We start from the raw sequence: 12,543 nt of genomic DNA on the forward strand, positions 1-12,543 counted from the left end.
CTACCTGGAAAAATTTCTATCCGAGATCAGTTCAACTGCCTACTTTTTCCATGTCCACACTTGATTGAGCTGTTGAGCAAACTGAGATTTCTAAAGGACTGGTAACACAATTTATTTCTCCTTATTTTAGCACTCTCCAGCAGCCCTCTAGTCAGAACAGGAGAAATTATCGTGGCAATTGTGATCCTTTTTTAGTCATTTCAAACTTTTGTCTCCACCTCCCCCCTCCCCCCCTCCCCGTCCTTACTCACACAGAGGAGAATTGCTTCTTCTACTTTACTGGAGGGACTGCAAAGAAACACATAATATGGAGATTCTGGATTCATGTCTTTGACTCTGACACTTGCTGGTTATGTGATGCCGGACAAACTGTCTTCTCTGAGGCATTGTTTTTGTACCTGCAAACTGGGAGGATATTATCAATGTCACAGGAAATTCTGAGTATTAGATGACCTCTAACCACCCTGGTTGAGATATAAAATATAATCAATAAATATTGATTACTATATTTGTTCATATTAAGAAATTGAAACCACTTTGCTGGAATTCTCTGAGCTTCTTGCCACTGCACCTTTAAAATTGTTCATATTTTTGTTTATTCTTTCCTTCCATTACAGTGTAATAAGTCCTTCCTCAAACTTGTTCCTCAGCTGCACTCTGCCTTCATGAGGTCCTTGCTCTGTTAGTTATACTTACTTATCTCCTCTAACTTCATATTCTTCCTCCATGCTGCATATTTCCCATTAACCTTTAGACCTAGACAGATTTCTCTCATATTTTAAGATGAAGCTATTGCTTTGTCTCTCATTATTGTGCTTTCTCTCTTTCTTCAAACCATTCACTTTCCTGCATTTGGCTAATGGCTCACAACTCAAGATTCATCTAGAAATCCTTCCATAATTCCTGCAATCTGGTTTAGATGCTTTTTTTTTTTTTTTTAAATGTCATCCTTTAGCAAACTGCTCCTCCCTGTCAAACAAAGCACATGTCACGTTGGAATTACCTCATTGCTTCTCTGTGTCTCCAAAATACTGCAAGCTCTCTCAGGGCAGGAAACCTATATTTATCCTATTTATTGCCGTGTCTTTGATACTGTGCACAATGCTTGGGATATAGTAGGTATTCAATGACCATTTCTTCACTGAATAAAGAGAAATAGACATAAAGCTTAAGGAAAAATAACAAGAAAAGCTGAAAGTGTTAGAGATATTTTAAAATCGTTGTCTCGACTACTTACTGGCTTACATATTATCCTGAGGCTCTGTTACAATTTGTAAGATATATTTAGAAAGTTAACAAAGTAGAGATTTGATGCTACAGAGGCTTAATGTTAATCCTTGTGTAAAATATAATTTAAGAGTAATTAAATGGTCAGTGCACTTTTGAACTTGCTGAATTGCTTCTCCATTTTTTTGTCTGTAGTTAGACTTAATTCCTCTCAATGGTAATAATGGTAAAAGGCCAGAAATTTGTGTAAAGGCTTTACTTTTCTTTTTTTATTGACACTACTATTCTTGAAATCCTCATATTCTGAATGGAACCAACTTTACTTAAAAGGGAATTTGGTATGTTCTGAGCATGGCACAGAATATATTGATGGTGTTATAAATCTTAGACCACTGAACGACACAATAGTGTCCTAAATGAGACACCAGTCACTCCCACTCCTTTTGTTTTATCATAAAGACTGGAAGGGCTACCAACAGGAAGCATCCTGGAGAACGCAGTGTACTAGTTTGGCTCATAAGATTTTATGAAAGCTGTGCTCTCTGAGTTAAATTATATTGCCTGACTCCTAGGACACAGAGGATGTCCGATAGCCAATAAAATATTTTAACATTCTTTCAGTCATGGTGACTGCTTCCTTTTTTGAAATTACACCAGTCACAAAAGGCCATGATGACTACAATAAAAAAAGGGGTGGGGTTGACAGGTGTGTGTAGCCACAAACGGAGAGCTCTCTCTGCCTTTATTCCTGGGGCTGGACCTTAATTATTAAGACTTTTCCAACATTTAATCATTAATAACCTCAAAGTCAAGGAAAACCCCTCTTCTAATGCCTTTCTAGACATTAGAAAGAAAACACAGAAATGCTATATAGCTTGATCAGTACCCATAAAATGCTTTCTTGTTCAAGTGGGTAATTTATAATTCAGTGATCTACATCTCATCCCAATCTCCACTCCTACCAGATACTCTGATAATACCACCGTCCATTCTCCGGGGCCACATGTCCTTTCTCCCTGTCCTCTTGAGAAAGACTGAAGGAAAAGAGACACGTGATGCCTTTTATTGTGTTGCATGTGAATGTTGCAAAGAAAAAAACAAGCAAAATGAACAAACCAAACAATCAAAAGGCTGGCCTGATGACCACCGTCTTACGGCATTTCCTCACAGTTCTTCAGCCAGACTTGAAAATAAAATCAGAGGAAGGTTAATAGTTCTTTTTTATTTATTACAATATTTGAAATAGGGATATATTATAGTACTTCTTTATTTTTTTTTAATGCTTATTTTTGAGAAAGAGAGAGAGAGAGAACAAGTAAGGGAGGGGCAGAGAGAGGAGACAGAGGATCCAAAGTGGGCTCCTCACTGACTGCAGACAGCCTGATGCAGGGCTTCAACTCACAAGCTGTGAGATCATCACCCAAGCTGAAGTCAGATACTTAACCGACTAAGCCACCCAGGCGCCTCTCTTTAATACTTTTTCTAAACTGAACACTTCTGTGGATCAAATTAAGGGTTAAGCAAGGTTCCCAATTTGCAACCCATGGACTTGGATATAAATGCATGCCTTGCTGGTAACATCAGTTTTTGTATATGTGAGCAAGTGCGGTTTTCTTAGGCGATTTTATCAGATTGCACAGGGAATTGAAGATCTGGAAAGGATTAAGTATTGCATATCTCTGTATATAGAAATATATAGATATAGCTGTAGATAAAAATATAGATATATCTTATCAACTATATTTATAATGTAAGTATATATGTGCATCTATATATGTGTGAATACATATAAATACATACATATACATGCTTACAATATTTACACATATGCATATAATATACACCAACACTTAAAGTTATTGACATTTAGAAATGATCAAAGGTTTTACAAAAAGAAGATGCTGAATATATTGAACATTTCATTCTAAGGAAACATAGATCATAACAGAGGTCACTAGGGTGATAAATTGCTTAGGGAAAGAAAAAGAGATACAGAGATGTTTTGTAGTAAAGTCGAAACACATGAAAGAATGAATAACATCAAGATCCTTTGTATAATTTAATTTTTCTTTTCATTTTCTTGATTTTCCTCCTTGGTTTGCTTTTCCCAAAATGACTATCAGTAAATGGTTATGTCAATGTTAACAAGAGATGCACTAAGCACAATTAATTTCATTAATGTCTTCTCATCACTCATCATGGGCACATATATTACCTTAGAACTAAGTCAGAACTAAAACAGCTCCAATGTAATGCGATTCGAGATTTAATGCTTTCTGCGCTTCATAGGTACATAGACAAAACACTTAGATTATATTCTCTGTTAGAAGGGGCAGAGAAAATCTAGCATTTTCATCATGAAAACTTTAGTGATGTGTTCCGCAAACACTGTTTTGAGGACCTCAAATGTGGCACTGGAGTTCTCTGACTCTTTTACAGATGGCTCCAGCTCCTTTGGCCACAATTTGGATTTAGTCGGGCAAAGTCAGCATTGCACAGTGCAGAGAAGATGTACTTTAAAAGAATCTCTAAGCACAGTTTTGTTCACAGTCAGTGATGCACTTTAGCCAGCAAGTGTTTAACTTCTAACTTAATAAAATTACCAAAATGTGGATCTTAAAATAGAGAGGTATTTAAGAAATGTCTCTTTGGGGAGTGATTGCTATCAACGGCATGTAAAGCACAATTGGAGATTGCAATCGTACTTACTGTAAAAGAGCATCTGCTCCTGGGCCTATTAATCCTCTTGCTTATAAAAACTATCCAGGCCTGAGTGCACATGCGGAGGGGAGGGAGGCAGAGCCCGCTGCTGGGAGCCTCAGGTGGGGAGGAGGCCAGGGGCAGTGAGAGTGTCTCTGAAAGCTACTTTAGGGCACTAATGTCCAGCATCTGTTTGCTAATACTGTTTTATCACTCTGCTAGGCCATATCCAGTTTATTCAATCTAACATAGACAATGAACATGAAATCTTTAGGGTAGCTAAGGACATTTCCTAATGAATATAAGAACCTTAGAAAGGGAAATGATGATAATGGATGCAGCAGTGCTCTTTGAATCACTAGACCAAGTAAATTGGACATGACATAATAGCTTCTTGTTCTTGCCAGAGACTCACTCTGGCTCCTCAGAGAGGAATTCAGTCATTTCTGTTTCGGTCAACTCTTTATCAGCTGTTTGAATCATTTGATGAATAGCTCCAGTGAATATCCTAGGGCCTGGAATTTTTATGAATAGCATAGGGTGCTTGTCTATGTAATAGAAGAATTTCTTCAAAAAAATTTTTTTACATTTATTTATTTTTGAGAAACAGAATGAGCCAAAGTGTGTGTGTGTGTGGGGGGGGGAGGGGCAGAGAGAGATGGAGACACAGAATCTGAAGCAGGCTCCAGGCTCTGAGCTGTCAGCACAGAACCTGATGCGGGGCTCGAACCCACGAACTGTGAGATCATGACCTGAGCCGAAGTTGGAAGCTCGACTGACTGAGCCACTCAGGTGCCCCTGTAATGGAAGAATTTCTAATGTTTTGGCTAAACATATTTTCCTTGCCAAATCTCATATCCAGAGTTAAGTGTAATAAAGTGATGGGCCCAATTGGATTCTTTTGATAGTTGCCTTCATTTTCACCTTTATATTTCAGTAGAATAATACCAAGGAAAGCACAGTGGGGCTAAAGCATACCACCAGTTTCTACTAAAATTGGTCCTTTTTTTTTTTTTAAGTAATCTCTATGCCCAACATGGGGCTTGAACTCACAACCCTGAGATCAAGAGTCATATGCTCTACACTCTGAGACAGACAGATGCCCCAAATGAATCCCTTTTTTAAAGTAGGTGATGCTGTTTAAAAATTGATATTCAACCTTGTAGAGCTTAAATTTTGCATTTAATTAATAATAATAATTAATAACTAGTTTTCATATAATGTTTATTTTCAGCTGAAGTTCTAAAATAATTCATTTAATTTTCACAAAAATTCTATGACGTAAAGACAATTAATATCTCTGTTTTACAGATTTGAACCAATGCCCCAGAATCTATCTATGTTCTTCAGCACTATGCTGTAATACCTCTCAAAAATTTATAATATGAATTAGGATTATTTAGTGTTGCTGATCAACTATGTGGTAACATAGAGGAAAAATTTAAAAATGCTTGTGTCTGGGAGCCTGGGTGGCTCAATTGGTTAACATTTGACTTTGGCTCAAGTCATGATCTCATGGTTCCTGAGATCGAGTCCCATATTGGGTGAGCTCCAACACTGCTTCAGGTGAGCATGAGCCCCGCTTCCAGTAAAAATAGAAAAAGCCCCAGGAGCCCCATTTTGGGTGAGCCCGGCTTTTCTCTTTCTCTCCCCTGGGCCCCTCCCCGTTTTCTGCCCCTCGTGGGATTCCTCTCCCTCTCTCTCTGCCCTTTGCTCACTTGTGCCCCCTCAAAAAAAAAAAAAAAACTTAAAAAAAACGAAAAAATGTGTAATTACTAAAAACAGCAATTGGTATTGAAATCTATTGATATTTAACTGTATTATTGATTATGCTTAATTAAAGATGTTTAATGCACTTGACCTTATGGTTTCTTGAAGCTATGAGGACTATAGAGATGTGCTCAGTTATGCTAAGTAAAGAGGCTTTTGATTAAGAAAGAATAGGAAGGGGCATCTAAGCATCCTATTCTTGGTTTCAGCTCAGGTCAAGAGTTTTTGTGAGTTCAGGCTCCAAGCTCCGTGTCGGGTCGCGTGCTAACAACCCAGAGCCTGCTTGGATTCTCTCTTTCCTTCTCTCTCTGCACATTTTCCATTCTCTCTCTCTCTCTCTTTCTCTCTCTCTCTCTTTCTCTCTCTCTCTCAATAAATAAATAAACGTTAAAAAAAAAAAAAGAAAGAATAGGAAGTACTGGGTTGACCAGACCGGGGGGGGGGGGGGGTTGGAGGGGGGAAACAGAAAATAGCTTGAACAGCTGCATATTCACGCCCACATTCAAAATAAACACTAATTCTGCAGTCATGCTCTAGGGAGAAGTGGAACTTTGCTCAGCATTGAACACCGCTCTGGTAGCAACCTGGTTCTCTGTGCTGCCTCCAGAAAGGTCCATTATTCTTTCTTCCTGAGCTTTGCTATTTTATGTCCCAGTTCATCTCTGTTTCAACTGCTTTTACTTCTGCTGCTGACTCTAGCTTTGCATGTTTCACGTTCGAACTCTTCAAGAGAGAGCATTTGTGTTAGTTGAATTGTCACCATCCAGTATAGAAGCATTTCTTATGGACAAGATCCTGTGACAGTCACCTAGGGATGGCTGCCTTAGGGTCCAACACCCACCCCTGCTCCAAACAGCTGTGCCCAAGACTGAAATGTATGCATATGAAATTCCTAGGCCGATTCCCTCCAAAGAGAGCTAACGGCAGTTAAACATTCAACACATTGTGTCCAAATCATAACTCTGCGTATTTTCCCCTAAATTATGTAAATGTTAACCTAAAAACTTTCCCCAATGAAGCTAAATATCCATTATATTTAATAAAGTTTTTGTTTAAAATGGATTAAAGTAGTATTTTCTAAACATAATTAAGGAAAAATTATTAGGTAAGTTCAATTTGAAGAAATATTATACAAATCCATATAAATTTAAATATACATGACCAACTTCCTAATCCTTATACTTTTTTTCTTACAGAGATTGAAGAATTGAGAGCAGATGTATGTTTCATTGATGAACTAGAAGTTTAATATTGAAATAAATTCTTTTAAATAAGTCTTCAGTCATTTGGTTCTGTTGCTATCAGTTTCTTTTTATTTCACTGTTAATAAAAAAAAGCAATTATTCTGTAATTTCTTGGGTAGCATGTGCCTTTCAAACTTAAAGACTGTTGGTACAAGTAATAAGATATATTACACTGAAAGGATTCTGTTCCTGCGGATGAATGTATGTCCTTCTATGTGTGTTATTAGCTTGACTTAGTGATGGCACTTCACTGATGGATTATTCACCTAAGCTTTCCCCACTATCAGGAATCTTTTATCCCTGTATTCTTGTGACAGTTTAATATGGCAGACCTCTGCACTGATCCTCAGACCGTAAAAGTTCTGTTGGGAAGAGAGAAGGAACTAAAATGAGAATAAAAGCGAGTTGTAGTGAGCTGAGCTTTCTCAGAAAACTGAGACACCCATGTCTGAACATTTTAAAAATTTTCTTTCTTTTGCTACAAGATGATCTGTTTTGAAATAACAGGTTTTCTTTTATTATTATTATTCTTGAGGTAAAATTGGTCTATAATGTTACATAAACTTCAGGCATGCAACATTACAACTCGATGTTTGTATACACTACCAAGTGATGATCACTGTAAGTCTAATCACTATCCATCACCATTCAGTTGAGCCCCTTCACTGGTTTTAACCACCCCAAAACCCCTCCTCCTCTGGGAACCACCAATCTATTCTCTTATGAGCTTATTTTCATTTTGTTGTGTTTGTTAATTTGTTTTGCTTTTTTAGATTTCACATGTAAGTGAAATCATCTGGTATTTGTCTTTCTCCATCTGACTTATTTTACTTAGCGTAATATCTTCAAGTTTCATTCAGGTTATTGTGAACAGCAAGATTTCCTTCTTTTTTTATGGTTGAGTAGTGTTCCATTGTATGTGTATATCTATGTATCTATGTATCTATCTATCATCTATCTATCATCTATCACATCTTCTGTATCCATTCATCCATCTTTGGACACTTAGATTCTTTCCATATCTTGGCAATTAATTATACACCATGCTGCAATAAACATAAGGGTGCAGATATTTTTTCAAATTTGTGTTTTAATTTTCTTTGTGTAAATGCCCAGAAGTAGAATTATTGGATCACATAGTTCTAATTTTTATTTTTATTTATTTTTAAAGCTTTTATTTTATTTAATTAATTTATTTTTTAAAGCTTTTATTTATTTATTTTGAGAGAGAGAGAGGGAGGAAGAGAGAGAATCCCAAGCAGTCTCTGCACTGTCATCATGGAGCTCCATGTGGGGCTCAGACTTACAAATTGTGAGATCGTGAGCTGAGCCAAAATCAAAAGTCGTGCTTATCCAACTGAGCCACCCAGGCACCCCTAGTTCTATTTTTAATTTGGGAGAGAATCTCCATATTGTTTATTATAGTGGCTGCACCAATTTACATTCCCACCAACAGGGAGCAAGAGTTCCTTTTTCTCTACATCCTCTCCAACACTGGTTATTTTCTGTCTTTGATAATAGCCGGTCAGTCTAATAGGTGTCAGGTGATACCTCATTGTGATTTTGATTTGTATTTCCTTGATGATTAGTGATGTTGAACATCTTTTCATATGCCTGTTGGCTATCTGTATGTCTTCTTTGGAAAAATGTCTATACAGATCCTCTGTCCATTTTTTAATTGGGTTGTTTGGTTGTTGTTTTTGTTGTTGAGATGCATGAGTTCCTGATATATTTTGGATATTAACCCCTTATTGAATATATGAGTTGCAAACATCTCCTATTCAGTAGCCTGTTGTTTCATTTTGTTGATGGTTTCCTTCACTGTGAAGATGCTTTTTACTTTGATGTAGTCCCATTTGTTTAATTTTGCTTTTTATCACCCTTCCCTTTGGCATCAGATCCAGAAAAACGTCACTAGGACTGATGTCAAGGAGCTTATTGCCTATGTTTTCGTCTAGGAGTCTTATCGTTTCAGATCTTAGATTCAAGTCTGTAACCCATTTGCATTTCATTTTTGTGAATGGTGTAAGACAGTGGTCTAGTTTCATTCTTTTACATGTGACTGTCCAGTTTTCTGAGCACCATTTATTGAAGAGACTGTCCTTACCCTATTGTATACTCTTGGCTCCTTTGTTGTAAATTAATTGATCATATATGTGTGGGTAAATTTCTGGACTCTCTATTCTGTTCCATTGATCTGTGTGTCTGTTCTAAATATAGTATCATACTGTTTTGATTACCATAGGTTTATAGAACATTTTGAAATTAGAGAATGTGACACCTCCAGCTTTGTTCCTCTTTCTCAAGATTGCTTTGAGTATTTGGGGTCTTAAGTGGTTCCATATGAAGTTTGGGATTATTTGTTCTATTTCTGTGAAAAATGCCATTGGGATTTTGATAGATGTTGCATTGGATCTGTAGATTGAATTTGACTAAAATGGACATTTAAACAGTGTTCTTGCAATCCATGAGACCAGACTATCTCTCCATTTATTTGTGTCTTCAATTCCTTTAATCTCTGCTTTATAGTTTTCAATGTATGGGTCTTAGACCTCCTTGGTTAAATGTATTCCTAGGTATTTTATTCTTTTTGATGCAATTGTAAATGGGATTTTTTTCTTAATTTCTCTTTCCAGTAGTTTATTATTAGAGTATAGAAATGTAACAGATTTCTGTATATTGATTTTGCATCCTGCAAGTTTATTGAATTCACTTGTTAGTTCTGACAGCCTTTTGGTGGAGTCTTTAGGGCTTTCTGTGTATAAAATCATGACATCTACAAATAATGACAGTTTTACTTCTTCCTTGCCATTTGGATACCATTTATTTCTTTTTCTTGACTAATTTCTAGGACTTCAAGTACTGCGTTGAATAAAGTGATGAGAGTAGGCATCTTGCTTCTAAGAGTATAAACAGGTTGAGTTTGATATTCTGTGTGGGTTTCTCATTTGTGGCCTTCATTATATTGAGGTATATTCCCTCTATACCCATTTTGTGAAGAGTTTTTCTGGTAAATGGATGTTGAATTTTGTGAAATATTTTTTCTGCTTCTATTGAGATGATCATATGATTTTTATTATTCATTTTGTCCATGTGGTGTATCACATTAATTGATTTGTGTATGTTAAACCACCACTGCATCCCTGGAATAAATCCCACTTGATCATGATGTATGATCCTTCTTATGTATTATTGAATTTGGATTGTTAGTTTTATTGAGAATTTTTACATCTATGTTCATCAGGGATATTGGCTTATAAGTTTTTCTTTGTGTATGGTGTCTTTGTCTGGTTTTATTATTAGGGTAATGCTGGACTCATAAATTGAGTTTGAAAGCATTCTCTCCTCTCCAATTTTTTGGAAGAGTTTGATAAGGATAGGTATTACATGTTTGAATATTTGGCAGAATTTACCTGTGATGCTGTCTGGTCCTGGACTTTTGTTTATTGGGAGATACTTGATTACTGATTCAAATTCATTGCTAGCAATTGGTCTATTCAGATTTTCTATTTATGATTCAGTTTTAGAAGATTGTATGTTTCTAGGAATTTATCCATTTTTTCTAGGTTTTCCAAGTTGGTGGTGTATAATTGTTTGCAGTAGTCTCTTATGATCTTTTGTATTTCTGTGGTATCACTTGTAACTTCTTTTTAATTTATGATTTTATTTATTTGAACCCTTTCTCTTTTTCTTGGAGTCTAGCTAAAAGTCTGCTAGTTTTGTTTATCTTTACAAAGAACCAGCCCTTAGTTTCATTGACCTTTTTTGTTATCTTTTTAGTCTCTGTTTCATTTATTTCTACTCTGATCTTTTATTTCTTCCCTTTAATGGGTTTTCTTCATTGATTTTCTTCTTCTTTAATCTTTACTTGTTAGGTGGAATTGAAGTTCAATATGTTATTTTTTTGCTACAAATAATTTTATTTTATATCTGTCATTAAAAAATTCTCCAGCATATTTTACCTTTTGTGAATGCAAAACCCTATTGTGTGGTTTTATTCCCCCGCCGATCTCTGGATATGTGTTGTGAATTGTCTATTATACTAAATTCTGGCTTAACTTTGGTTCCAAGTACCTTAGAGATAGCTCTGTGCTACTCATTAGTGGAAATGTTTTTAAGCCCATGGTGGTAGGTGAAGGAGAGACTCATAAAATATTTATAAAAAATAGAATAAACTGGATTCAGAGTGGGAAGTATGGCACTCAAATGTACCACAACTTGAGGTGAGTCACTTAACCCCTCATCCCTCTGTTTCTGCACCGGCAAAAGGGTTATACTACTATTTGTCCTCAGAGGTGGCTGTGAATTTTAAATATTAATATGATGTTTGGTACATTTTGCCATTTCTAAGTCATTTGAAAATACTATTATTATTATTTTTTGGATAAATATAATTCCCTAAGAAATAGAAGCTCCATTAGCTAAATAATACATTATTGGGAGAGAAATAGCCCAATAATACAGCTAACATATAGATAATTCATCTTTCATTTATGGTACTATAGAACATCAGACTATTACAGACAGAAGGGGTTGATATAATATAGTATATTTAGGATTAGAACCTAGGTGCCTCAGAGGTTTCATGTAGGTCCTTGGGGGACCAGAGATGTAATGGAGGAAGGAGGCAATTTAATGGGATTTGATATTTCACTCCTCTGTTTCCATAAAAGAAGTTCAGCTTTGTTTTTTATATATTTTTGGTGTGTCTCCAAAAGATTTTAAAATATTTTGCCAAAAAATGTTTGAAGATCACTATGATAATCAACACCCTCATTTATAGATACAATCACTGATCTCCAAATCATGTTTGCCTGTGATTCTAATTGCTAAAAGAGCTGTAGAGTAAAGAAAAAAATATATATATAGTCAAGATCTTAGAACAATGTTTTCAACCTTGGCTGCACATTGCAATCACCTTGAGAGATCTAAAAATCTTGAAAGCCCAGGTGGTTCCCCAAACCAATTATATCAAGTCTCCACAGGTGATTCCAATGTGCAGCCAAAGTTGGAAACCACTGGCTTGACAGGAGGGAGAGGTGACTTTGACTTAAGTTGATAGGGAAGTGTGTATGGAGAAAGTAGTCTCTGAGTATGATTTGACAGATGGGCTACATTTTGATGGAAAAAATGGAGGAATTTAGGTGATAGAATCATATTCATTTCAGAGAATAAATAGGAGTGAATGGAGATAGGAAAAGAGAAAGAGAGGAGAAAATAAGTATAAAGTGGCATTATGAATCAGAAATTACTTCACATGTCAAATTTTGGCTTTATCATTTATTACCTGTGAAAATATGGCCAACTTAATCAGATAAATCTCTGTTTCTTCATCGGCAAAATGAAAAAGAAAAGGGCCCACTGATGAGGTTTAATAAAGTCTACATGAGAAAATTAAAGCACTTCTCTCAATATCAAGTTATAGAAAACTCTTAATCTTTGTTGACCATTACCATCATCCTTATTACCAACAGATAGCATTGAAAGTTGAAGACTGCCACTCGATTGCCTTAGGGAATCAGGTTAGGCCCAGATTGAGGAAGGCCTTGAATTCCAAGATGAGCAGACTTTTCTTTTTTTCCTGTTATTGGAGCTTCAGTTT

The 12,543-nt window shown here is 36.0% G+C and overlaps 2 long non-coding RNA genes across 3 annotated transcripts in view; one reads left to right on the forward strand and one right to left on the reverse strand.

Annotated features, from left to right (window-relative positions):
* LOC121016178 (uncharacterized) overlaps positions 1–12,543 on the forward strand; it is a 366,104-nt gene that overhangs the window by 280,826 nt on the left and 72,735 nt on the right. The window lies entirely within an intron of this gene.
* The window catches only part of LOC121016177 (uncharacterized), a 100,653-nt gene that overhangs the window by 37,542 nt on the left and 50,568 nt on the right, over positions 1–12,543 (reverse strand). Inside the window, exon 3 of one of the 2 annotated variants that reach the window (XR_005784143.1) lies at positions 252–405. The exons of the other annotated variant lie outside the window; for it this stretch is intronic. This is a non-coding gene — a long non-coding RNA (uncharacterized LOC121016177). The remainder of the gene's footprint in view (positions 1–251; positions 406–12,543) is intronic. 2 annotated transcript variants of the gene reach the window in all.

Source organism: Herpailurus yagouaroundi, unplaced genomic scaffold (assembly GCF_014898765.1).
Source record: "Herpailurus yagouaroundi ecotype Mexico unplaced genomic scaffold, PumYag 209, whole genome shotgun sequence".
In the NCBI taxonomy this organism is placed as follows: Eukaryota; Metazoa; Chordata; class Mammalia; order Carnivora; family Felidae; genus Herpailurus; species Herpailurus yagouaroundi.